The sequence below is a fragment of the Conger conger genome, chromosome 19 (assembly GCF_963514075.1).
Source record: "Conger conger chromosome 19, fConCon1.1, whole genome shotgun sequence".
Lineage (NCBI taxonomy): Eukaryota > Metazoa > Chordata > Actinopteri > Anguilliformes > Congridae > Conger > Conger conger.
Genome location: NC_083778.1, coordinates 6790489 through 6817742, shown reverse-complemented (window position 1 = coordinate 6817742; position 27254 = coordinate 6790489). Strand labels below are relative to the sequence as shown.

The following is a 27254-nucleotide window of genomic DNA, read 5'->3' as shown; positions in this document are numbered from 1 at the left end:
AGCCACCTTGGCCTGCGTATTGTGTATATGTGAGTATCAAGTGGCATCTCTTATAATAAAGCATTTTTGTATATTCACCTAACTGATTGCCTGGACCTTGTACAGTTGTTTGCATCTCTCTATTGTTATAAAAGAAACGGCGCGTTACAATATCAATCGGCATCATAATTAATACATTCATTCAGCACTATCTGCAATAACACATACCCAATGTGTGACAACCGCACATTCAATCGCATAATTAATCATTTTTAATAATTACCGCAAAAAAAAAAATGTAGTGAAAGGTAATAAATGCATGTTGACGCTGAAAAATAACTTAAACCAGACCAAAACATATTAGATTGTTTGAAAACATGTCGTGTTTGACCGTATTTTAAATTATTTAGCATTCACTTGAAAATTTTCTTTGACCAAAAATCTGATTTTCATTTTCGGTTTATGTTTTTTACCCTCAATCAAGTCTGTCCTAATTAAAATGTCAAAATACTTTAATATAATAAATGGGACATTTGAAAATAGCATATTACACCCAAATACTTACGTTCTTTTATTCAGTTTCATTCCTTCTTTAACTCCGTCTTCTTTCTCAAAATGGTGTTTGAAATACTTCACAACGACCGACAAAAGAACAGTAAACGCAATCTGACAGTCCTGCTTTTTCTCTTACGACTTCCTCTTATCATCCCGAAAGCAGACACACCTAACTGTATTCCTGCTCTGAACATGCTCTTTGATCTGCACGTGAACAGGGATGGGCAGAGTTGTTGCGAGCAGCTCATGTACTGTTCATAATTAACTCGACTTTGGTATAACTAACCAGTTATGATTCCCATATGACTATTTTACGATACTCATTGTGCAACAGGATTACACAAAAGGCCAACCTTCATTCTGATGTCTGTGACGGTCAGACCTGAGAAAGCTACTGTAAGCCATGTATGACCAGCTCTCAGAAATGATTATGGTAAATGGTTGGAATTTATATAGCGCCTTTATCCAAAGCACTGTACAATTGATGCTTCTCATTCACCCATTCATACACACACTCATACACCAATGGTGCTTGGCTGCCATGCAAGACACCGACCAGCTCATCAGGAGCATTTGGGGGTGAGGTGTCTTGCTCAGGGACACTTCGACACAGCCCGGGCAGGGGATCGAACCGGCAACCCTCCGACTGCTCTCTCTCTCTCTCTCTGTCTCTTTGTCTCTCTCTCCCTCCCCCCTCTCTCTCAATTCAATTCAATTCAATTCAAGTGGCTTTCTTGGCATGACCATTCCTTTAAAAGTGTTGCCAAAGCATTGTAAAAAATAAAATAAAATAATGACAGTGAAGACAAAACAATAACAACTGGTTATAGGAACAGACAGATATGAAAACGCATAGGGTGGAGATCCAGTAGATTTGGAACTACACACTGTCCCTCGCATCATGGCAGGCTTTGACAAACTGGGCCGCCAGAGGAGCTGTTTGCCCCTCTCCCAGTATTATAGTCAGTTTATCTGTGTTGCCTAATGAGTCTAAATCAGGTATTATTCTTGGAAGTTTTTTGAAAAAGTGGGCTCTTTCTTTTGTGAATTTATCACAATGAAGGAGAAAGTGCATCTCTGTCTCAACCTCACCAGTCGTGCAGTGACCACAAATGTGTTGGTCTCTTGGCAGCCATGATTTTTTGTATCTGCCTGTCTCAATTGCTAGGCTGTGGTCACTGAGCCTGTATTTGGTAAGGATTTGCCTCTGCTTTGTATCTTTGACGGTGTAAAGATACTCCGCTAATGCATAATCTCTCTTTAGGTTGAGGTAGCATTCTAATTTGGATTGTGATTTGGTTTGGTTATTCCAATGTTCCAGATGTTTTCTTACTTCATTACTTCTTACTTACTTCTTACTTTCATAATTTGGGTAATTTTGGTTTGATTTTGGAAAGCAGTGTTGGTCTGAGAATCATGGGTTAGTGTGTTAGTTAACCTCAGAACCAACTGGCAAAGGGGACTGATTTTCGGGCTGACCTCTTGGGTTTTGTAGGCTTGAAACTTTATGGTGTTCTCAGTGTGGCCGTTAGCTACAAAAACCCAGTTCCATTATACCACCATATTACGCCACTCCCGTCTATTTGGCGGGGATGGGAGAACCCACTGATACACTCCAGTAAAGATCCCTCCCCACCCTAGTGTTATTCAAATGAATGAAATGATTGGAGGCTGATGTATCAAAAGCAATACAGTAATACTTTATTTATAACATTCGTTCAGAGTAATTAAAACATTTGTTGTGTAGAGGACCAACTTACAGCAGTGTATTAGGGGTACATACATGAGTTCTCATAAACACAAGTTTATATGAAAGATTCCAATAAATAATGTTGGGCAGCACCCCAGTGCTCAATATTGACAGGCAACCCACTTTTGATCCACAATAAGTACAGGGCTCCTCAGTGACTCAACACCCCAAGCACCGCAACCAAGGTGACACCATGTTAACCATAAAAGGCTTGGTCAATACACACCAATCGTAATCACACCACACGGGTGGTCCCCGTAACACATTGAGCATCGAGCCCTGCCCACTGAATATGAGAACCCAAGCAAAGCCCAATTAAGATTTAGAACAAGTAATGTCGTAACAAGATAATCAGTTAGATAGACAATTGTCCAAATTACACCTGCCCACTGGCACCTCCCCTTGTCCCAGCCTTGATATTGCACACTGCCCCCATATAATGGTTGATTACAATAGTACAGCCCACCCTTGGTATTGCACACTGCCCAAACACAACAAGTTGCGTCAATAGTAAAACATCAATGATTAAAATAGCTTATTTTCATAGACATGATACAAATAAATAAACATATACAAACTTCACATGTGGGAAAACAGTGGCTAGCTGTCCAAACAAAATGGCAAAAACGACGAGTGGCGGGGTTCATTCACAAGCCGGCTCCCAATCCCCTGGTGTACAACTGGGGCACGCAGACGCCGAAGCACACAGAACCTGGTATAACGTCAGTTCTGTTAGGCCATCCGCCCCCCCGCACGCAGCAGCAATTAGGCAAATACTCTTAACACCAACACGATCTGTTGAAAGACATTAAATATGAATATTCTCAGCGCGCACAGCAGGGCACCGCTTCAATGCGTTGTTTATTATACACCCCTTACTGCGATTAAGAGGGAATCACTGGCGGAGATTTAAGAATCGTTCTATTTACCTGCAAATTCCACGAAACAGACCATAGCAAAATCACATTGCGGCCCACGCCAAGGCTCACTACAAAACCACACACTTTATGGGAAGCATACCTACCCTTGTTAAACCCAACAAAATGCCTCCATACTTCAGTTACCGGTGACTGCACACGCACACCTTTTAACTCACGGAACGCCAATGCCCGGATTGTCTTCGTCCGTCGGTGATCTACAAGAACCCACATACTTATAAGCGTCGTACTCTATTATAAGGCAGCTAATGCTGGCCTGCCAAACACTTCCAACTTACCGCACTTTCCGCACACCTCGTCATTTAAGCCCTTACTATTCGCCCCTGGGTCCTAAAGTCCCACTGGCTACATCTACCCCCCTTTTCAAATGTCACCGTCCCGGTGACAGTGCTCATACTCCAAGAACTGAGCAACCCCTGTGGATGAGACATTGAACACTGTAGCGTCAAAGGCTGTTTTAGACTATAGCCTTCTCCGCCTATACCTGTTACTATACCACTGACCGGGGTAGGTTGAAAGGGTTAGGATGGTAACCTGCTGTTACACGAGATGTTCGCCTAACCACCTCCGAGCCAACCACCTCCTGTGCCGCAGGGGGGGGTGAGAAGCTATTGTCCTGGGTCACTGGTGACTGAATCACACTTACCCAATCGCCAGATTGCTCTTCGTCATACCTCTGTGTGACTGGCTCATCAGGGACAGTGCTATCCTCTACCAAGGGGGCAACATCAGGCAAAGTCAGGGGTTCCACCATACGTGGGAGGGGTCTTAATTCAGTTCGATTAATGTTTTTCTCTGGGCCTGCCTGGTCCCGTGGCTTGATTTTATACTAGGTCCCCACGTCATCCAGACACTGAACCACCACATAGGGAACGGAGTCCCAAATATCTTGGATCTTGTGTCTACCTGGGGGATGGTTCTTCCTATACACTAAAGTACCAGGCACCAGAATAGAAACCGAGCTTGGATTGTCTTTCCCCCTACGGATGGCTGCCGCTTCTAAATGTTCCCGAGCATCCTTATAGACTGAGGTCAAGTGCTTTTGATGCTCATTGACCCAATCACTTACCCCCCCCCTCCACTGGCTCATCTTCCTCCACACCGAGGAGGGAGTCAATTGGTAGGTGGGGCTTACGACCAAACATTAGCTCATATGGAGAATGCCCTGTAGACTGGTGAACCGTGGTATTGTACGCAAACAGTACATGCGGTAGGTGGACCTCCTCTTCTTTTCTGCAGGCAACGTACACAAGAGGTCGTGTAGGGTCCTATTGAACCTCTCGCACTGCCCGTTACCCGCTGGGTGATAGGGGCTTATGCGAGACTTTTCGACCCCATACAACTGGCACAGGCATTTAAGAAGTTCTCCCTCAAACTTTTTACCTTGATCAGTGTGGATGCGTTGCGGAACGCCATAATTATAAAACCACTTCTCTGTCAGCACTTTCACTACGGTTCCTGACTTCTGGTCTGGTGTAGGAAACGCCTGTGTATATTTGGAAAAAATATCCGTGATCACTAATAGGTTTTCCGATCCATCACTGGACCGCTCAAGTGTGGTAAAGTCCAATGCAAGGATTTCCAAAGGCCTGGAAGCCATTAGGCTTCCCATAAAAGTCCTGATTTTTGGTTGTACTGCTTTAGCGGTTACACACCGGTCACAGTTTTTACACCACTGCTCAATGTCTCTCCGCATAAACGGCCAATAGCCACGCTGTCGGATCAGGTTGGTGGTGCGTTCTACCCCCTGATGCCCATGGTTATTGTGAAGACTCGTCAGTACTTCGGTCTGAAGGACCTGCGGTACCAGAAGCTGCAAGACTGGCTCCCGTCCACCCGGCTCATGGGTGGCCCGATACAGTACCCCGTCTCTCTCCCGGATCCGGGCCCACTGTCGGACTAGCTCCACGACAGCGGGTGGTTCCTGTGCTCGCTCAGTGCCTGTAGGAGGTAAACCCGTTTGCCAGTAAAGTTCTAAAGGCACTTTCCACTCCGCTCCCCTTGCTAAGCAGCTGACTGATGACGCAAGAATCCTGCCCCTATGCACACCTCGTCATTTAAGCCCTTACTATTCGCCCCTGGGTCCTAAAGTCCCACTGGCTACATCGGCACTAGATTTTAGGTGGATCCAGAATTTTAAGGATCTTTTTGTATGTTTAATGCCAATGGGAATCTGCCTAATTCTGCCCTGCATGCATTTGTGGGTGTTTTCCTTTGGATTCTGAGAATGTTTCTCATAAATTCTGCATGCAGGGATTCAGTGGGATGTTTATCCCATCTAGTGTAGTCTAGCTTACTGAGTGGACCCCATACCTCGCATCCATATAATGCAATTGGCATTATGACACTGTCAAATATTTTGCACCAGATTTGAACCCAAGATTGAGACCCAAGAGCTGAGCAGTACGTGAACCGACCTAATGAGTCCCCTTTCATCCTACCATTCAGAAAATACAGGCCTAGGCCTCGACAGAGGTGCACTAACTCCTGGTTGATGACAGAGTCAGGGTTGTGTCTAGGGTTTCCTGGGTTTTCTAAGTTTGGTGACATGATAAATTTGTTTTCTTTTGCACTAATTTCAACGATTTCATTTTCCAGGCCGGTTCTGGCATTGAAATCACCACAGAGCAGCACATTCCTCTGACCCTGAAAATTGCTGCACTCTGTTGTCAGGTTGCTGAAAAACTCTTCTTCAAAGTATGGTGACTCTGCGGGTGCGGTATAGATTGCACAAATGTATAGGTCACCTTCTTGACTTTTTTTCTTCTTCTTTTTTTTCTTGACCCTTTTTAGCCTTAACCATACTCGAGTGCGGTCTCTTTTTTCAACAGATAGATAAGGTGTCAGGTATTCTCTAAACCACATTATGACACCCCCTGAATCTCTGCCGCGTTTAATGTTTTTGTTTTTTAAAAATGGTAAAATAATTTCTTTGTAGCCTGAGGGACAGTGTGTAGTTACATCTGTTTTACACCAAGTTTCCAAAAGGAAAACAATATCTTGGGTTTTGATGTTGAGTAAAAAGTCAGGATTAAGACTCTTGACTCCAAATGATGAATAAAGCCCTTGGATGTTCCAGGAGCTTATGGAAAAGGATTTCAACATGTTTAGATTTGTTTGGTTTTAGAGTAGTCTAAGGAAAATATTTAAGAGAAAGGGAGAAAAAGGTAGGCTGCAGGTAAGTTACACTTTACACATTTGAGCATACAGTATACTGTACAATTTCTTTTTTCTTTTCCTTAGCTCAATTTTTTGAAGATGAGATGAAGAAGTTGTCTCACCTCTCCGATGTCTGTACAGACAGGGTGTTTTTTACCTTGGAGAATGTCTGAGTAGGTTGGATTGTGCTGGGAGACTTCACAGCAGTGACAGCTGTCCAGCAGAGCGCAGTCCTCACATGAGCTGGTGGTGTGGAAGGCCCTTCGGTGGGAGCACAGTTCAGCTTGGCTGGGTCCTGCGTTGTTGGGCTGCGGGGTGCTGGGTTGAGCACTCTTGGGTTGAGCTCGGCTGGGCTGTGTCCTGCTAGCCTGGGTCTTATTGGGCTGGGCCCTGGTGGTTTGGGCTGGTTTGGTCAGGGTTCTGGTGGGATAAGTTCCACTGCGTCGGGCTCAGTTGGTCTGCTGGTGAGTGTGACGGACTCCACTTGGGTTGGGTTCCTGTCGTCTGTCGCCGGGTGAAATCGCCTGGCTGGGTTGGAAAAGAGGGGAGGTTCTGCCTAGAGTTGCAACTTTCAGGTCTTTTGCCAGTTGTCTGACTGCGTTACGTGTTAGGTGCACACGGTCATAGAGATGTTCCTCAGACAGAGATGGATGCTGGGCGATGCGAGTGTTTGGGATTTCTGCACAGTATGACCATATGTCTTGGTTGATCTTGTTGATGAAGTCTTTGGGGAAGTCTTTCCTTAGGAGGAGTGATGAAATTATGATGTTTGCAGTTGGGAATGGTTCATGGGCCTTCTCTGCCATAATTTTTATTGACTCTGCCACTGTTTCTCTCTTTGATCTCAGGTTGTTTGTTCCTGTATGGATTATGATGTTTTGTGTGTCAAAAAGAGTGGAGGGGCAGAGAACTTTGTGAGCAGATTCTGTGGTGGGGTACCAAAATTTTGCTACTCTGTGGGTGGGAAACAGTTTCAAGGGGTCAAGGAACCGTCCATTAGAGTCCAGTAGGGCTGTTTTTGTGGCTGGCCGATCTTGTACAGCAGGTGAGGTAGTCTCTGTCGAGGGAGCAATCGGCATTGGCAGGAGTGGAGTGGTCTCTGCGGTAGGTGTGGGCATGACTGGAGAGGTGAGCAGGAGTGTGGCTCAGAGGTAGACTGGGGCAGGGGTGAGCCTCAGAGGTAGACTGGGGCAGGGGTGAGGCTCAGAGGTAGACTGGGGCAGGGGTGAGGCTCAGAGGTAGACTGGAGCAGGAGTGTGGCTCAGAGGTAGACTGGGGCGGGAGTGTGGCTCAGAGGTAGACTGGGGCGGGAGTGTGGCTCAGAGGTAGACTGGGGCAAGAGTGTGGCTGCAGAGGTAGACTGGGGCAGGAGTGTGGCTCAGAGGTAGACTGGGGCAGGAGTGTGGCTGCAGAGATAGACTGGGGCAGGAGTATGGCTCAGAGGTAGACTGGGGCAGGAGTGTGGCTCAGAGGTAGACTGGGGCGGGAGTGTGGCTCAGAGGTAGACTGGGGCAGGAGTGTGGCTGCAGAGGTAGACTGGGGCGGGAGTGTGGCTCAGTGGTAGACTGGGGTGGGAGTGTGGCTCAGTGGTAGACTGGGGCGGGAGTGTGGCTGGTGATGCCGGTTGGGTTGGGGAAGCAGGTAGAGTGGGTTTGGTGGTGGGAGTGTGTCCATCAGCTGAAATTCTGTTCCTGCTTGTGTCTGGGTTGCTCTCTGACAGTGAGGCTGTAATTGTTGAGTTGGTGGTTAGGCCGGTAAGCTGTTTAGTAAGGCCCTGGATGATGTTGTGTTTCTCTTCTAAGGACATTTTTACTTGTGCCAATTCAGTGTTTAGGCTGTTGTTTTGTTCCTTCAAGTTGTTCATTCTTAATTCAAGGTATTTTATTTTGAGTTCATGTTCCTGTTTAAATTTTTTTAATTCTTCCTTCAGCTGTTTAATAGTGTCACTGTCCATCAGTTGACTTTCCTTATATTCAGCAATTTCCATCTCTACAAACGACAGGCACTCCTGGATCCTCTGCACTGACACTGTCCTGGGTGTCTGAGGAGAGTGAGGGAGAGTGGCCGCGCATGGAGAAGGAGCAGAGGGAGGGGCAGGGGCAGGGGCAGAAGGAGGGGGGGGGGTTCTCTGCTGTTGCTGCTGCAGAGGAGACAGTGGGTTTGACTTTCTCTACCTGGGTTTTAAGTTTTGGAAAGTCTCTTTCAAATTGCCCCAGACTTGACTCTGATCCCTGGACCATCACTGTTCCATTGTTGTACAAGTTGACATTGAATTTTGGCTTAGAATCCAAATAAAGTTGCCTTATTGCTTTGTTCCCAGGCATTTTGAAAGCTTTGTTGTAGGAACTAAGGGTCTGGTGCCATTCTTCTGGATGATTAGTAAAGAACACCAGATCTACCTTTGTTTTCCTACCATTTAGGACCATGAAGTCTGCTATTAAGGTTTCTGGAGAGTCTCTTAGTACCTGTTCCTTGTATTTCTTTCTCTGAGCTTCACTAGTGGCTGTGGCTGGGTAGCTGACAGCAAGGCTACTGAGGCTCCGCCCCTTTAATGTATCCATTTCCAACTGTCATGGGATTTTGACAGTGGCACACACTGCGGCAGTTGGTCTGCCTGCAGCTTTTATCACAGATAGCCTTATTAGCTGCTAACTTTAAATGGCTTAGTTTGTGGCTTACCTCCTGCTTTTTTTCCCCAAATTATGTTTTAATGTTCATTTGGTGGTCTTGTCAGGGTTCTTGTTGAGGGTGCCTCCCTGTGTTGACAGTTGATGGAGTTTCTTTGTATATTCCTTTGGTAGTTTCTTTGGTGGCTTCTTAGTGAAAAGTTAGCCAAAACAGAGCCAGAGTTCTTCTTTTACAGATATACAAAAATCCAAATGGAGTTTCCTGGAAAAAATATGTTTATGAGGAGCTCATATTTTGCTCCTTTTTCCCCCTCTCCTTTATGGTTTCCTTTTTTCTGTTGCAATAATTTGTTCTGTATAGTAGACGACAGTGTGAGGGAGGTTTATTCTGTTGTGTGGGTTTGGTATGGCGTCTCACCCTATGGGTGAGGAGCCAAAGCCTCTCTCAAGCTGGCAATCATCCAGACTAAATCTAGTCAAACTCAAAGCTAAGGTAAGTAATAGGTCACTTCTGTCAGATACATGATCAATGTCAGAGGGCCACCCCAACCGTAGCACCCAGTGTTATGGCAGCACTTCAAGGCTCCACTCACATTGCCAGTGATATCATTTCTGTATTTTTGTATCAGAAATGAGGGTCAGCTAGTACTATACAAACTGAACTTACAATCATAAGTAATATCACAGCACATGGTGCTTGTCTCAATAGCAAAGCGTAATGAAATGCTGACGTAGCAGTTCTGTTCAACTAAAAGAGCAATGGAAACACAAACATATGTAGATCTCAGTTGAACGGTAGGCTGATAGACTCACACAGCACTCAAAGTAATACCTGTATTGTGCAAGTTTCATTCTGTTGAGTCTCTCCTCGTGGACGATTCTCTCTGCAAGGAGTTTAGAAAAAGGTTAATTCATTGTTTAGTTCTCAAACTCTTCTCACAGAATAGCCATGACATATTGCTTTTCAACAAAATATTTTGGTGAATGGCTGTGCCCATCTGTGAATCACTGCACTCAGATTAATCTGTGAATCACTGGACTCATCTGAGCTGCGAATCACGGCAATCATCTGAGCTGTGAATCACTGGACTCATCTGAGCTGTGAATCACGGCAATCATCTGAGCTGTGAATCACTGGACTCAAACTCATCTGTGATTCACTGCACTCAAACTCATCTGTGAATCACTGGACTCATCTGAGCTGTGAATCACTGGACTCGGGCCCCAAACCCAAAAGCCAGGCCCCAGGCCCGAGGCCCCGGTGAGCAGCTCGGGGCGACTGGGACAGGGAGGAACTCTCTGGAGGAATGGGGACGGAGCTGTGGGTGTAATCTGACTCCACATTGGACACTCCTGGCGCACCACTGACACAACGCTGCTGCAACGGCAGCCTGCTGTCGCGTTGGGCTCTTTAATAAACGGTTATCTTTAATCATGTGATTATCTTTATGTTAACACACTTTGTAAATTAAGAATCAGTTCAGAAAATGGTCCTCACGCCTTGTTCAGGTTTGTCAGCGTTTGAGTGGCTCGCTCGGCCTCACCATTGCTCTGTGGATACCTGGGGCTGCTGGACACGGCACTAAGACTTTCATGTCTGCTCCTGAGAACTGAGGCCCGTTGCACTAAGACTTTCATGTCTGCTCCTGAGAACTGAGGCCCATTGCACAAAGCCTTTCATGTCTGCTCCTGAGAACTGAGGCTCGTTGTCTGTGACAAGCGTCTCTGGAACGCCATGTCTCGCAAACATTGACTTCAGATGCACCACAATGTCAGCACAGCTGGGCCACCTCTATGAACCTAGAAAAAGAGTCCAGGACCAGCCGGTCATTGGTTTTGTTTGGTGTGAACGGCCTGTCTAGAAAAAGAATCCAGGACCAGCAGGTCCTTGGTTGTGTTTGGCCTGTCTGGCAGCTTGGAGGGAATGAGTGGCTCTTTCACGTTGGCCCCGCTCCTTGACGCATGCCCTGCAGTTTAACACCGGCTCATTCATTTGGCTACTCAGCTCTGGCCACCAAACTGCCTGTCTAGCACATTCCCTACTCTTGACTGCCCCCTGGTGGCCCTTGTGTGTTTTCTCCAACACACTGTTTCTCAAGGGGGAGGGGTTACCGTAGTAACAGTCCATTGTGTGCCGAGCACTGCTCTGTCCGTCCAGTGTGGTCTCACCATCGCATCCAGTCTGCTGCCATGTGACCAGCCCTCAGTGCACAGCTTCATCACTGGTGAGCACACGCTGTCAGCGCTCCACAGCTGCCTCAGCTCTGTCAGGTAAGCGTCACTCGCTGGTAAGTTCTCCATCACATAATCTGCGTATATATTCCTTTCCTCCATTAGCCCGTCTCCACTTGTGGCTCCGCTCGCGACAGCGTGTGCGCTATTGTGAGGCTCTTTCCCGGGACGTGTGATGGTGTACGGATACCTCATGAGCCGCACGCTGAACCTCTGTATTCTCTGTAGGGTTACCTCATGAGCCGCACACTGAACCTCTGTATTCTCTGTAGGGATACCTCATGAGCCGCACGCTGAACCTCTGTATTCTCGGTGGGAGAGAGTCCAGAGCTTGTCCTCCCAGAAGGCTGGCGAGAGGTTCGCGCTTGCGGTTTCCAGTTCAAAATGGAGGCCGATGGTGAAGCCCCTGAACCTCTGGCATGCCCACGTCAGGCCCGGTGCCTCCTTCTCCACTTGAGCGTAGCGTCGCTCTGCGCTGGTCAGCGCTCTCGATGACCACATGAGGGCCTGAGGTCACCTCCGTCACCATGCGGTTGTGGACGTGTTCCTCTGCTGAGGCGATGGTGAAAGTGATGGAGGCGGTGTGGTGCACACTCTTTGGACAGAGGGATCTGCCAGAACCCTGTGTTGGCGTGGCATTTTTCATTGAGGGGAGAGAGGTGGACACAGATGTGGATTTGGTCTTTGGACTTGGTTGGTGCTCAACCGCGCCGGAACAGCCCTCTGTAGGCTCCTCTATGCGGCTCATGACGCCCAGCTGTTCCTGCCTCGCGCTCCTTCTTTACCTCGCCCATCAATGGCAGTGGGACCTGCCGTGGCACTTTGAGGGAAACAGGCTTGGCCCCCACTTTGAGTTTAAGAGTGTGTGGCTGTTGCAGTTATCCTAACCCGTGGCATAGCTTATGGTAAATTTGTTTTACAGTCTCTAGGTCAATGCCATCTACTCTAGCCACTAACCTGAGTCTCATAGACGCTGGCCTACTGAAAATGCTGTCTACTCTAGCCACTGACTTGAGTCTCGTAGACGCTGGCCGACTCAAAATGTTGTCGACTCTAGCCACTAGCCTGAATCTCGTAGACGCTGGCCGACTCAAAATGCCATCTACTCTAGCCACTAGCCTGAGTCTCATAGACGCTGGCCGACTCAAAATGCTGTCTACTCTAGCCACTGACCTGAGTCCAGTAGACGCTGGCCTACTCAAAATGCCGTCTACTCTAGCCACTGACCTGAGTCCAGTAGACGCTGGCCGACTCAAAATGTTGTCTACTCTAGCCACTAGCCTGAATCTTGTAGACGCTGGCCGACTCAAAAGCCAGTTATTCAGGTGCTTCACCACATCGCAGCGCTTCCTTGGCCACGCCCACCACCGGGAGCGGAGCCCGTCCTGGCCCAAACGGTGCGTTCCTCCCTAATACTGTGTCCCTGCCTTCCTGCTCTGTGCCTGCCCACCTGCACACCCTGCCAGAGTGACCCCTTTTTCACTCTGCATTCTGAGCTGGGCATTGGAATCTAGAGCAGGGGGGCGATTTACCGCAATTTGGGCATGACAGCTTGTTTTCAGCTGCGCACTGTGGCTCCAGCGGCACGACCACGGTTAACAGGCGCACAGCGCTTTATTCAACACCACGTTCAGATATACATCCATTCATCATCTCCCTCTTTACTCTCAGTCCTGGGCGTCATGACGTCAGACGTCATCTAACTTACAGCACACCTGCCGCTGGCTGTGATGGTGCGTGAGAAGCACGCTGCACTGCGTACCGCCTCTGTGTGTGTGTGTGATGAGGACCAGCACCTCTGTGTGTGTGTGTGTGTGTGTGATGAGGACCAGCGCCTCTCTGTGTGTGTGTGTGATGAGGACCAGCACCTCTCTGTGTGTGTGTGATGAGGACCAGCACCTCTGTGTGTGTGTGTGATGAGGACCAGCACCTCTCTGTGTGTGTGTGATGAGGACCAGCACCTCTGTGTGTGTGTGTGATGAGGACCAGCACCTCTGTATGTGTGTGTGATGAGGACCAGCACCTCTCTGTGTGTGTGTGTGATGAGGACCAGCGCCTCTCTGTGTGTGTGTGTGATGAGGACCAGCGCCTCTCTGTGTGTGTGTGATGAGGACCAGCTCCTCTCTGTGTGTGTGAGATGAGGACCAGCACCTCTGTGTGTGTGTGTGATGAGGACCAGCGCCTCTCTGTGTGTGTGTGTGATGAGGACCAGCACCTCTGTATGTGTGTGTGATGAGGACCAGCGCCTCTGTGTGTGTGTGTGATGAGGACCAGCGCCTCTGTGTGTGTGTGTGATGAGGACCAGCGCCTCTCTGTGTGTGGGTGTGATGAGGACCAGCGCCTCTGTGTGTGTGTGTGATGAGGACCAGCGCCTCTCTGTGTGTGTGTGATGAGGACCAGCACCTCTGTGTGTGTGTGTGATGAGGACCAGGGAGAAGAGAGAGAGCCCCAGCAGGAAGGAGGAGGTGGGCACTGTGTACAGGATCCAGTCCAGCCTTGTGCCTTCAGAGACAGGAGGGTCAGTACACACAACCACATCCATACAGAACTACACACACACACACACACACACACACAACCACATCCATACAGAACTACACACATACACACACACACACACACAACCACATCCATACAGAACTACACACACACACACACACACAACCACATCCATACAGAACTACACACACACACACATAACCACATCCATACAGAACTACACACACACACACACACACACACACATACTGTGCAGAAGTCTTAGGCACCCTACACTTTATTATATATATGCTTCTTTTCTTGTGTGTGTTAGTTTAAAGAACACATCCACATATTCATTTTCCAAAATAATTAATTTAAAAGACATTTCAGTGTATTATTTTTAAAAGTAACACACACACAGAACCACATCCATACAGAACTACACACACACACACACACACACACACAACCACATCCATACACAACTACACACACACAACCACATCCATACAGAACTACACACACACACACACACAACCACATCTATACACACACACACACACACACACACACACAGATAACCACATCCATACAGAACTACACACACAGACACACACACACACAACCACATCCATACAGAACTACACACACACATTCACACACACAGAACCACATCCATACACAACTACACACACACACACACAACCACATCCATACAGAACTAACACACACACAACCACATCCATACAGAACTACACACACACACACACACACAACCACATCCATACAGAACTACACACACACACACACACAACCGCATCCATACAGAACTACACACACACACACACACAACCACATCCATACATAACTACACACACACACACACAACCACACCCATACATAACTACACACACACACACAACCACATCCATACATAACTACACACACACACACACACACACACAACCACATCCATACAGAACTACACACACACACACACACACACACACACATACTGTGCAGAAGTCTTAGGCACCCTACACTTTATTATATATATGCTTCTTTTCTTGTGTGTGTTAGTTTAAAGAACACATCCACATATTCATTTTCCAAAATAATTAATTTAAAAGACATTTCAGTGTATTATTTTTAAAAGTAACACACACACAGAACCACATCCATACAGAACTACACACACACACACACACACACACACACAACCACATCCATACACAACTACACACACACAACCACATCCATACAGAACTACACACACACACACACAACCACATCTATACACACACACACACACACACACACACATAACCACATCCATACAGAACTACACACACACACACACACACACACAATCACATCCATACAGAACTACACACACACATTCACACACACAGAACCACATCCATACACAACTACACACACACACACACAACCACATCCATACAGAACTAACACACACACAACCACATCCATACAGAACTACACACACACACACACACACACACACACACAACCACATCCATACAGAACTACACACACACACACAACCGCATCCATACAGAACTACACACACACACACACACACACACACATACTGTGCAGAAGTCTTAGGCACCCTACACTTTATTATATATATGATTCTTTTCTTGTGTGTGTTAGTTTAAAGAACACATCCACATATTCATTTTCCTAAAGAATTAATTTAAAAGACATTTCAGGGTATTATTTTAAAAAGTAACAAATTACTCTCAGTAATTGACAACTTTTTACATTAAAACTTGATCAAGGCTGTAATGATGCGTCTGCACACCATGTAACTAATTCAAGGAAAAGCAGGTTTAATGTTAGATGGTCCACCTTGTACAGTCCAACTCAAACCTCTGGTGAGAGACTTAACACTCCTGACCTCTACTGGTTGGGAATGGTACACACTGGATATAATATCAATACATCTTTACCCTTTTTTACATACCCTTTTTTCTCATGCTTGTGAACTTTAGTAGTCAAACTTGAATCACATAAAACTAAAAAAAAAACTTTAAAAAATGCAACCACTTCCACCCCTCATATCAATACCTTTTTAATTTTTTTTTTAACTTAGTGAAGTCAAACTTGAATCACATCTGTAGAAGAGAAAAAAAAATGCAATCACTTCCACAGAAAATACAATGTCTCTCTTGTCTCTCCTCCCCATTCTTTTGTGTGTGTGTGAATAGTTCATTGCTCAGTATGCCAAATTGGCTTCCGAATCGTTCTGCGTTCGGTTCTTTGTGGCGTAGGCCTCTCCTCTGTCACGTTTGGCGTGACACTGACATCAGGGGTGTCACTCAATGTCTGACTTTGATTGCTCATCTCATCAGCTGTGCTCTCACTAACTTGGTCTGTGGTGCTGCTAGCCTCAGCGCCAGTGCCGAGCCTCCTTGGAATCTGAAGAAGGCGTCTTCTGTTCCTCCTCAGCACCTGCCCGGTTTCTGTTTGCACCTGACGTAGAGTGTTGCGCTCCTCTCCTCACCACTTCAATCGGTATCCCATCTGCTTTCTGCTCCTCTGCACGCACGTTTCTCCTTGTCAGGCAGAACTTCGCCAGGTGATTCCTTCCTCCACATTTCCTGCACTGTTTGGCGTATGCGGGACAGTTCCTCGGTGCTTGGTGATTCCCGCACCGCTTACATTCAAAAGTCTCTGTTTTTATGCCCTCTTTGAAACTCACTGTCCCCTTTTCGGCCCGCTTTCCAACTTTCCTTTTAACGGCGTCCACTGCTAGCGCCACATCGCTCTCGTCATCAAACGTCTTCAGCTGCATTTTAGCATTTTCCCATGCCTGGCAAATCCTAACCGCTGAGTCTAAGCTCAAGTCTGCTTCCCTAAGAAGATGCATTCTCACTTTCTTGTCTTTAACCCCTATCACGATTTGATCTCTTATCATTGAATCGCGTAGCGGACCAAAATTGCAAGATTGGCTTTTCAGGGTAAGATCGGTCACGTACTGTTCAATGGACCCGCTGTGATTTCGCATTCTGTTACGAAAAACATACCTTTCATACGTTTCATTTTTTCTTGGTGTGCAGTAGGCCTCGTCAAACTTGTTTGTCTCCGCTTCAGTGAAAGCAAAGGTGTTGTAAACATCCATAGCTCCGTGGCCTGCTACTGTTAGCAATAAAGCTATTTTATGTTTATCTGACTTGTCGTCCGCGCCAATAGCCAAAAGATACAGTTCGGAACTTTGTCTGAATGCTCTTCAGTTCTCACTGACATTCCCTGTCAGTTTCAGCTCGTTTGGCTGGCGGATAGCATCCATTTTTATAAAAAATCACGATTTACTCCTGGTACCATGTAATGATATGCCTGCACACCAATGTAACTCATTCAAGGGAAAGCAGGTTCAATGTTAGATGGTCCACCTTGTACAGTCCAACTCACACTCCTGACCTCTACTGGTTGGGAATGGTACACACTGGATATAATATCAACACACATTACCGCCAAGCAGGCAGAGGGCCCTGTGCATTTTCAGCTTGGTCTGGCGGGGCAGGCGTGGTTATGAGTACGGGGTGAGGGCGTATGATGGCAGATGTTGGTGAGGGCGTATGATGGCAGATGTTGGTGAGGGCGTATGATGGCAGATGTTGGTGAGGGCGTATGATGGCAGATGTTGGTGAGGGTGTATGATGGCAGATGTTGGTGAGGGTGTATGATGGCAGATGTTGGTGAGGGCGTATGATGGCAGATGTTGGTGAGGGCGTATGATGGCAGATGTTGGTGAGGGCGTATGATGGCAGATGTTGGTGAGGGCGTATGATGCCAGATGTTGGTGAGGGCGTATGATGGCAGATGTTGGTGAGGGTGTATGATGGCAGATGTTGGTGAGGGCGTATGATGGCAGATGTTGGTGAGGGCGTATGATGGCAGATGTTGGTGAGGGCGTATGATGGCAGATGTTGGTGAGGGCGTATGATGGCAGATGTTGGTGAGGGCGTATGATGGCAGATGTTGGTGAGGGCGTATGATGGCAGATGTTGGTGAGGCCGTATGATGGCAGATGTTGGTGAGGGTTGAGAGTTTAGACTGTTCTGCAGGGCACTTGCTTAGCCAGATGTCAGCACATCTCCTGAGGTTGTTCTTTGACTACAATGCAAGGCATTTGATGCAGTGGTCAAATTCAGGGCCTACTTGATACATGCTGTTGGTCCCTCCTCCAAGACGATTGGCAGTTGGTTGCTCTCTTATAGATTGAGAAAGTTGGGGATATGTTTTTTGACATTTCTTAAAATATTTTTCCCTGATATTGTTATATTTTTTGGGATTTCAGAATAAAGTGGACCTCACCTGTTGCACAGTGACCACATATTCTCTATTCTTTTGGATTTTAGGGCCAGGTAGCATTTAAGCTCGTTTTGTGTTTTGGATTGACTGTTTTAATGTTCCAGATGTTTTATTTATTAACAATTTGGTTTATTCTGATTTGTGTTTGTGAAGCAGTGCTGGTCTGAGAAATGTGCTTGTTAGATGTGAGGTGATTAGTTAGTCTCAGTAACAGCTTAAAAATAAAGCATTCATTAGATACAGACCAAACATTTTTCCACTTAATTTCTTTTTCAAATAACAAATAGGCCTACCAATAATTACAGGCAGCTGGTCTAATTCTGTATGAACTACAGAGGTCAATTCCAAGTTCATAAGTGGATTTCCATTCTGTTTAAGCTCAGTGTCACTGAACTGACCCTCCACAAGTCTCTGGAGGGAAGGAATATTTGATGGATGTTTTACAATCATGAAAGAGGTCATTTGTGGCATCAAATACAAGAGCAAATTCTCTAGATTGGAATGGATTGTGATTGGAAATTAGAATTTCTGTAAGAATTTATGGATCGTAGTTTTGAGGATATGTAGTTGAACAGGATACGATTATGGATCAGGATTTAGCATTAGATGCCTCCCCAGTGCCCCGCTTGTGTTATCGTGTAGACGGATCGAGTTAGGATATTGAGAAGTGTTGCAGCTTTGATGGATTGTTAGGAAGTGTCAGCCGACAGGGTTTAGATGTTGTTGATTGAGAAGTTAGAATGTCACAAAGGGTAAGCAGAGAAAAATGGAAAAGAAATCTGGAGCTTTTTGTATACAGACGGTTGGCAGAGGAGGTGAGGTCTCGGGTGATGGTGAAGGGGCCCATGAACCTCGGGGCGAGCTTGTGGCAGACGGCGCTGAGGGGAATGTCCCTGGAGGACCTGCAGACCCTTTGTCCCTCAGTGCATCGAGGAGTGGGACCATGGCTGCAGTCTGCAAACTTCTTCATTTGGGTAACGTGCTGGAGAAGGGAGGTGCATGCTCCTTTACAGAACCTCCACCTCCCTCTCCTCCTACCCCAGACAACAGCTGAAGGAGACAATCCAGTGGAGGAGACAGGGAGGGACTTATGTGCAGACTCAATCCACAGAGGCAGGAGACTTTTCCACCAGGCAGCACAGTGTCTTTTCAACTTCCTGCTTCCTGTGTTCCGTCTGGCCGTTCGTCTGAGGATTAAACCAGGACAACAACATTCACCGCTTCCAACGGCCAACAGGGAGGTATCCCACTGTCTTTATTCAGCTCACACAACGGCCAACAGGGAGGAATCCCACTGTCTTTATTCAGCTCACACAACGGCCAACAGGGAGGTATCCCACTGTCTTTATTCAGCTCACACAACGGCCAACAGGGAGGAATCCCACTGTCTTTATTCAGATCACACAACGGCCAACAGGGAGGTATCCCACTGTCTTTATTCAGATCACACAACGGCCAACAGGGAGGTATCCCACTGTCTTTATTCAGCTCACACAACGGCCAACAGGGAGGTATCCCACTGTCTTTATTCAGATCACACAACGGCCAACAGGGAGGTATCCCACTGTCTTTATCCAGCTCAGCAGGTCAGGCAATGGCAGACGGGACTATTACAAGTAACCAAGTTTGTGCTGATTAACACAAGGCGCACAGTGTCTGCTTGCTCGTGAAATGTAGCAAAGTATAAAAATATTATGATTGAGGGATACAGAGAAGAGGAAGCGGGGGGGTGAGGGCACATGGCAATAAGGTACATTATGGCTCAGGTTAAAAATAAAATAAGGAAATATGAAAAGTAATTAAATAGAATGTTGACAGAGATTTAGATTTAAGATTTAAGTAGATTTAAGTTTATTTTTGAAGTAAATAGGGGTAGGACCAGATAAGCAGAGGCTTCATTCCTACTCCTTTTCGAACAAATACCATCCATCCATCCATCCATTATCTGAACCCGCTTATCCTGATCAGGGTCACAGGGGGGCTGGAGCCTATCCCAGCATACATTGGGCGAAAGGCAGGAATACACCCTGGACAGGTCGCCAGTCTATCGCAGGGCACACACACCATTCACTCACACACTCATACCTACGGGCAATTTAGACTCTCCAATCAGCCTAACGTGCATGTCTTTGGACTGTGGGAGGAAACTGGAGTACCCGGAGGAAACTCACGCAGACACGGGGAGAACATGCAAACTCCGCACAGAGAGGCCCCGGCCGACGGGGATTCGAACCCAGGATCTCCTTGCTGTGAGGCAGCAGTGATACCCACTGCACCATCCGTGCCGCCCGCGAACAAATACTATTATACTATTATACTATTACTATTATTTTATTGTAATTATGATTAATATTGTACATTATTATGTTCTTTTTTTTTTCTCCTTTTTGTTTTAAGATGTTTTTAATGTACTGTGTATTGTACTTATTATTATTTTCAAAATGTTTTTATGTTAATGTTCGAAATAAAAAAAGAAACAGAAACAGAAACAGAAACAGCAAATCTATAGTCTTATAACCCACAAGACAGTGATTTAAATTACGCATATTTGGTGTCCGCGGTGGTCACATATCATAAGTTATTCATAAAATACTTTGGTGCCGTCTTAGATACCCCCCAGTAAAACCCCCCTTTACACTCTCAGTCAATACACACAACGACTCCCATAACACAACAAAACACTCAGACAATACACACAACGACTCCCATAACACAACAAAACACTCAGACAATACACACAACGACTCCCATAACACAACAAAACACTCAGTCAATACACACAACGACTCCTGCAACACAACAAAACACTCAGACAATACACACAACGACTCCTGTAACACAACAAAACACTCAGACAATACACACAACGACTCCCATAACACAACAAAACACTCAGACAATACACACAACGACTCCCATAACACAACAAAACACTCAGACAATACACACAACGACTCCCATAACACAAATAAACACCCAGACAATACACACAACGACTCCCAGAACACAACAAAACACTCAGTCAATACACACAACGACTCCTGCAACACAACAAAACACTCAGACAATACACACAACGACTCCCATAACACAACAAAACACTCAGACAATACACACAACGACTCCCATAACACAAATAAACACCCAGTCAATACACACAACGACTCCCATAACACAACAAATCACTCAGTCAATACACACAACAACTCCCATAATGCAACAAAACACTCAGACAACACACAACAACTCCTGCAACACAACAAAACACTCAGACAATACACACAACGACTCCTGTAACACAACAAAACACTCAGACAATACACACAATGACTCCCATAACACAACAAAACACTCAGACAATACACACAACGACTCCCATAACACAACAAAACACTCAGACAATACACACAACGACTCCCATAACACAAATAAACACCCAGACAATACACACAACGACTCCCATAACACAACAAAACACTCAGTCAATACACACAACGACTCCCATAACACAACAAATCACTCAGTCAATACACACAACGACTCCCATAATGCAACAAAACACTCAGACAATACACACAACAACTCCCATAACACAACATAACACTCAGTCAATACTCACAACGACTCCCATAACACAAATAAACACTCAGTCAATACACACGACTCCCATAACACAACAAAACACTCAGTCAATATACACAACAACTCCCATAACACAACAAAACACTCAGACAGTACACACAACGACTCCCATAACACAACAAAACACTCAGACAGTACACACAACGACTCCCATAACACAACAAAACACTCAGTAAATACACACAACGACTCCCATAACACAACAAAACACTCAGACAATACACACAACGACTCCTGTAATAAAATTGTACTTGTGCTTTCCACATAATCCATATAAACTGACTGAGCTGCAAGTGAACAGCAACCTTATTCTGTGGAGTGTTGATTTGCTTTTAAGGAGATCCCAACAGGTCAGGGCCAGCTCAACCCGATAGTGTAATCTGCACAGTCAAAATACAGAGCGTTTGTCATTTTTTAAGGAGACTTAACCTACAGAAAACTATAATGGAAGTATTTTATGAATCAGTTCTCCAAAGCATCTCACAAGTTTGTTTTGAAACATGAGAGCACAAGACCAGACCAAACTGGAGCAAGTAGTGCTGGATGTTAAACTCATGGAAAATAAGGTCACACAGATTGCTCCAGCACAGGAGAAGGACTAAACGCTCTGCGGTCTCCGTTATCCCAGCCGGGGCCTGTCTGTGTAATGAGCTCTTACACAGAGCAATATTAGTCACAGCCCAGTAATGCTTTCTTATTTCCCAGATATGGTGCATTATATTAGTTTGTGTTGTGTGCTGGAGCTGAATGTATTTCCTCTTTGTGTTCTGTATGTTAATGCTTTTGGTTTCATTTTGTATTGGAGTGTTGAGGCAAATTCATTTCCCCTTTGTGGGATAATACATTTGAATTGACGATAAAGACCCACTATATAATTTCCATGGCACATTCAGTTGTTTTTTTATGGATGGCAACTAAGTACCTCAGTGGATCATGGTAGTATTTAACGTCTTGCACTGGCATCTTGGTAACAAGTAACCAGAATAAGAATGAAATACAGCAGACGAAGATGAACACAGAACTAGTGACGGTACTTATTTTAAATATTTATTTTTCCTTTTCAAGTGATTTTTACAAGGATCTTTATCTTTATTTTTTTCGGGGAATAATTATCTACGATTATACCATAGCTTTGACTTTTTTCTCAATGTAAGCCATTAGAATTATATTATATAGTGGGCCTTAAAGTCTGTTACAATGAAAGAATGTCATCTGACTAGAATGACTTGAAGAATGTTTTTCTGTCTACCTCATGGACATTGCTATCAGTGTGTAGATCATTTGGCTTGCTCTATGGCATGTTAGCATGTCTTATGGACGCTGGTAAGTTGTTACTGTATGGCATGTTGGCATTGCTCATGGATGATGGTAAGTTGTTACTGTATGGTATGTTATCATGTCTTTTGGATACCGGTATGGCAGGTGTTAGAGGGAGATATGTGGTGGCAAACAACAAATGAAGCCATGAAAGATGTCAAATGAGGAATTCACCTGTAAAGATGCACACCTGGGGCTAATACCCATCAGGCTCCCTGTCAAAGCCTGCCACTCCACACCCAGATGTGAAGTAGCTGTGGGGGAAATGCTGGGGTAGGGCTTTTATGGAAAAAAATGTAATGTAAAAAATGTAAAAATGTATGGACAGATTTGAACTTGACCTGTTGTGGTAGAGAAACAGGTTGTGGAACCCTGCATGACGAAAGACATGGCCTGGACCTTTGTGAAGCTGGACTGGATTTAAGGACTGTGAAAGCCACAATGAAGGTGAATGAAGAAATGAGATAGCTGTGAAAACATTAAATGTCTGTTAAATATGACATTGTGATTCATGTGTGCTATGGCATTTACCTGTGCTCTTGGTACACTTGTTGTGTTTTTGTGTGTTGCTTGAAGAAACCTGCCCAGGCAAATCGCTTAAGTGATCCAGGCTTACGCAGGGAACTGAAAGTGAAATGGTTTATTTCAGTTTTCATGTTGTGTGTTGTGGCAGCACGGATGTTGTGGGTAGCACCGCCACCTCACAGCAAGGAGGTCCTGGGTTCGAATCCCCGTCAACCGGGGCCTCTGTGCAGAGTTTGCATGTTCTCCCCGTGTCTGTGTGGGTTTCCTCCAGGTACTCCGTTTTCCTCCCACAGTCCAAAGACATGCAGGTTAGGCTGATTAGAGAGTCTAAATTGCCCATAGGTGTGTGTGTGTGTGTGTGTGTGTGTGTGCGCGCCCTGCGATGGACTGGCGACCTGTCCAGGGTATATTCCTGCCTTTCGCCCAATGTATGCTGGTATAGGCTCCAGTGACCCTGTTCAGGATAAGCGGTGTGTGTGTGTGTGACCACACACGCACGCTCACACACGCATGCACGCGCACACATACATACACACGTACACACACTCACGCTGTGGTGACCCATGGGGTGAGAGAGGAAGAGAGAGCGAGAATATTTGATCAAAAATGAAAAAAAAACTTTCGTTTTCCAAAAAAAAGGAAAAAAAAAGTAATCGGCCAAAAAATTTGGTACACCGGTCCTCCGGGATTCATGTGACGGTGTTGGCCCGTCCGGATTCTTGGCGGGGCCGTCCAACCCGCGCCTTTCCTCGACACGAGAGATCCGCGCCTCCACCTTGTCGTGCGTCTTTTAATGATAGGCTGTTTCTCCCACGTACTGGCTCCGCGTCCGTCTCCCTCAGCACTCAGCCCCGCTCTGTGCTCGCGCCCGGCCTTTTGTAGGGCGTCTCTCTCCCTCCTGTACTCGGCCCAGCTGCGCCTGTCCAATCAGATTTGGTTAGCAAACCATTGTTCGCATTCCCCACGAGCCTTTCCCTGCTGGTCTTGGTGCCGACTCTCCTCGCTGGGCTCTCTCCAAGGTGCTGACCTATAAAATACGAACTTGGGAAATACACGTTATCAATTATTCTCCCGAGTACTGGGCGTCGGCGCACGGGTCGTTCCACTCCCATGGTGTACCGATCCCTGATCACACACGCACGCTCACACACACATGCACAATCACACACACATGCTCACACACGCACGCCCACTCATGCTCACACACGCTCACACACGCTCACTCACACACGCACGCTCACACACGCTCACACACGCTCACTCACACACGCACGCTCACACACACGCACGCTCACACACGCTCAATCACACGCACGCACACTCACACACACGCATGCTCACACACACGCATGCTCACACACACGCACGCTCACACACACTCACACATGCACGCTCACACACGCACACTCACACACGCTCACTCACACTCACTCACACACACTTACTCAATCACGCACGCTCACACACGCACACGCTCACACACGCTCACTCACACACGCACGCTCACACACGCTCACTCACACGCACGCACACTCACACACACGCATGCTCACACACACGCACGCTCACACACACTCACACATGCACGCTCACACACGCACACTCACGCACACTCACACACACGCACGCTCACACATGCTCACTCACGCACGCACGCTCACACACGCACGCTCACACACGCTCACTCACACACGCTCACCCACACTCACTCACACACACACATGCACGCTCACACACACACGCTCACACACGCTCACACACACACGCTCACACACGCTCACACACATGCACGCTCACACACGCTCACTCACACACGCTCACCCACACTCACTCACACAAGCACGCTCACACTCACACACGCACACTCACACACACGCACGCTCACACACACGCACACTCACACACACATGCTCAAACACGGTCACTCACACACGCACGCTCACACGCTCAAACACGCACGCTCACACACACGCTCACACACACACGCATGCAGGCACTCCCACTCACAGATACACACACACGCATGCTCACACACACTCACGCTCACACACGAACGCTCACACGCACGCCCACTCAGATACACACACCTATCCTCAGATAACATTAACACACATCCTGCAAGCCCCCAGCCATACACACACGCATGTATACTCACGCATACACACGATTGTGCACACACAAACACACACTGCCACATCACAAACTCATACACACGCACACACATACACACACCGCCATATTACATACTCACACACACACATATCCTCAGAGTACACCAACACACAGCCTGCCACCCCCCAGCCATAGACACATGCACACACACACATAGCCACATTACACACTCATACATACACACGCACGCACGCAGCCACACCACACTCATACACACAGAGCACACACACACTGCCACACCACTCATACACACAGAGCACACACACAAATGCACTCACTCGCGCGCGCACACACACACACACACACAAACACACTCTCTCATACATACATACGGACACAGAAATATACACACACACACACTGCCACACCACACTCATACACACAGAGCACACACACACACAGTCCACCAGATCACATGGATAAATGGTTTGCTAGGCTACACTCCTTCAGTGTGTGTAGCAGGATGCTGGCCCTGGGGAGGCTATGCTCCTACGGTGTGTGTTTCTTATACTAGAGTTCATTTACACTACTGTAGATCAATGTCATTAATTGAACTGTGCAGATTTTAGCCCCATCCTGATCTACTCATTTTGACCACAAACATAATCCCATACAGAATATGAAATAAGTACTACTGTAGCACAGGAGTCTGCAGTAATAAATGGTATAAAGTCGCTTTGGATTAAAAGCGTCTGCCAAATGACTAAAATGTAAAATGTAATGTAAATGTAAATAACAGCAAGATGTTCAATGTTTTTATAATTCAGGTTTAATCACATACAGATTTTACAGGAACAGGTTCAAACAAAGCAATCATGACACAGTAAATAAGGAATCTCAATACATTACTGTTCACAGTAATGAAAGGAAATAAGTACACTGCAGTGATCATTCTGCATTCTCCCTTTGAGCTGCATTCACCCACACAACTTTGCACACTGGAACTCTTGTGAAAATGAATGAAATCAACTGGAACTCTAAAAACTAGTAAAATGCAGTGAACTTTTACACAAAGATGCAGGTACAGGAGACAGAATTATTACCTAAAAGCCTTTACCATCTTTCACCAGAATCACACTCTGAATGTTATACTCATGTTTTAATCATCTAATGTATATAAACACACCATGACTATATACAATATGATTTTATTAAAATATACAAAAATAAATGTGTGTATGTGTATGTGTGTGTGTGTGGGTGTGTGTGTGTGTGTGTGGGTTGGAGGGGTATGTGTGTGTGTATGTGTGTGTGGGGTGGAGGGGTATGTGTGTGTGTGTGTGTGCGTGTGGGGCGGAGGAGTATGTGTGTGTGAGTGTGTTATGTGTGTGTGAGTGTCTGTGTGTGTGGGGTGGAGGGGTGTGTGTGTGTGTGAGTGTGTTATGTGTGTGTGTGTGTGGGGTAGAGGGGTGTGTGTGTTATGTGTGTGTGTGTGTGTTTGTGTCTGTGTGTGTGCGTCTGTGTGTGTGTGTGTGTGTGTGTGGCAGAGGGGTGAGTGTGTGAGTGTGTTATGTGTGTGTGTGTGTGGGGGGGGGG

General features: G+C 46.2%; 1 protein-coding gene across 2 annotated transcripts in view; it reads right to left on the bottom strand.

The window, feature by feature from the left end:
• The window catches only part of LOC133118792 (NACHT, LRR and PYD domains-containing protein 12-like), a 202856-nt gene that overhangs the window by 60082 nt on the left and 115520 nt on the right, over positions 1-27254 (bottom strand). The gene's annotated exons all lie outside the window — the stretch shown is intronic.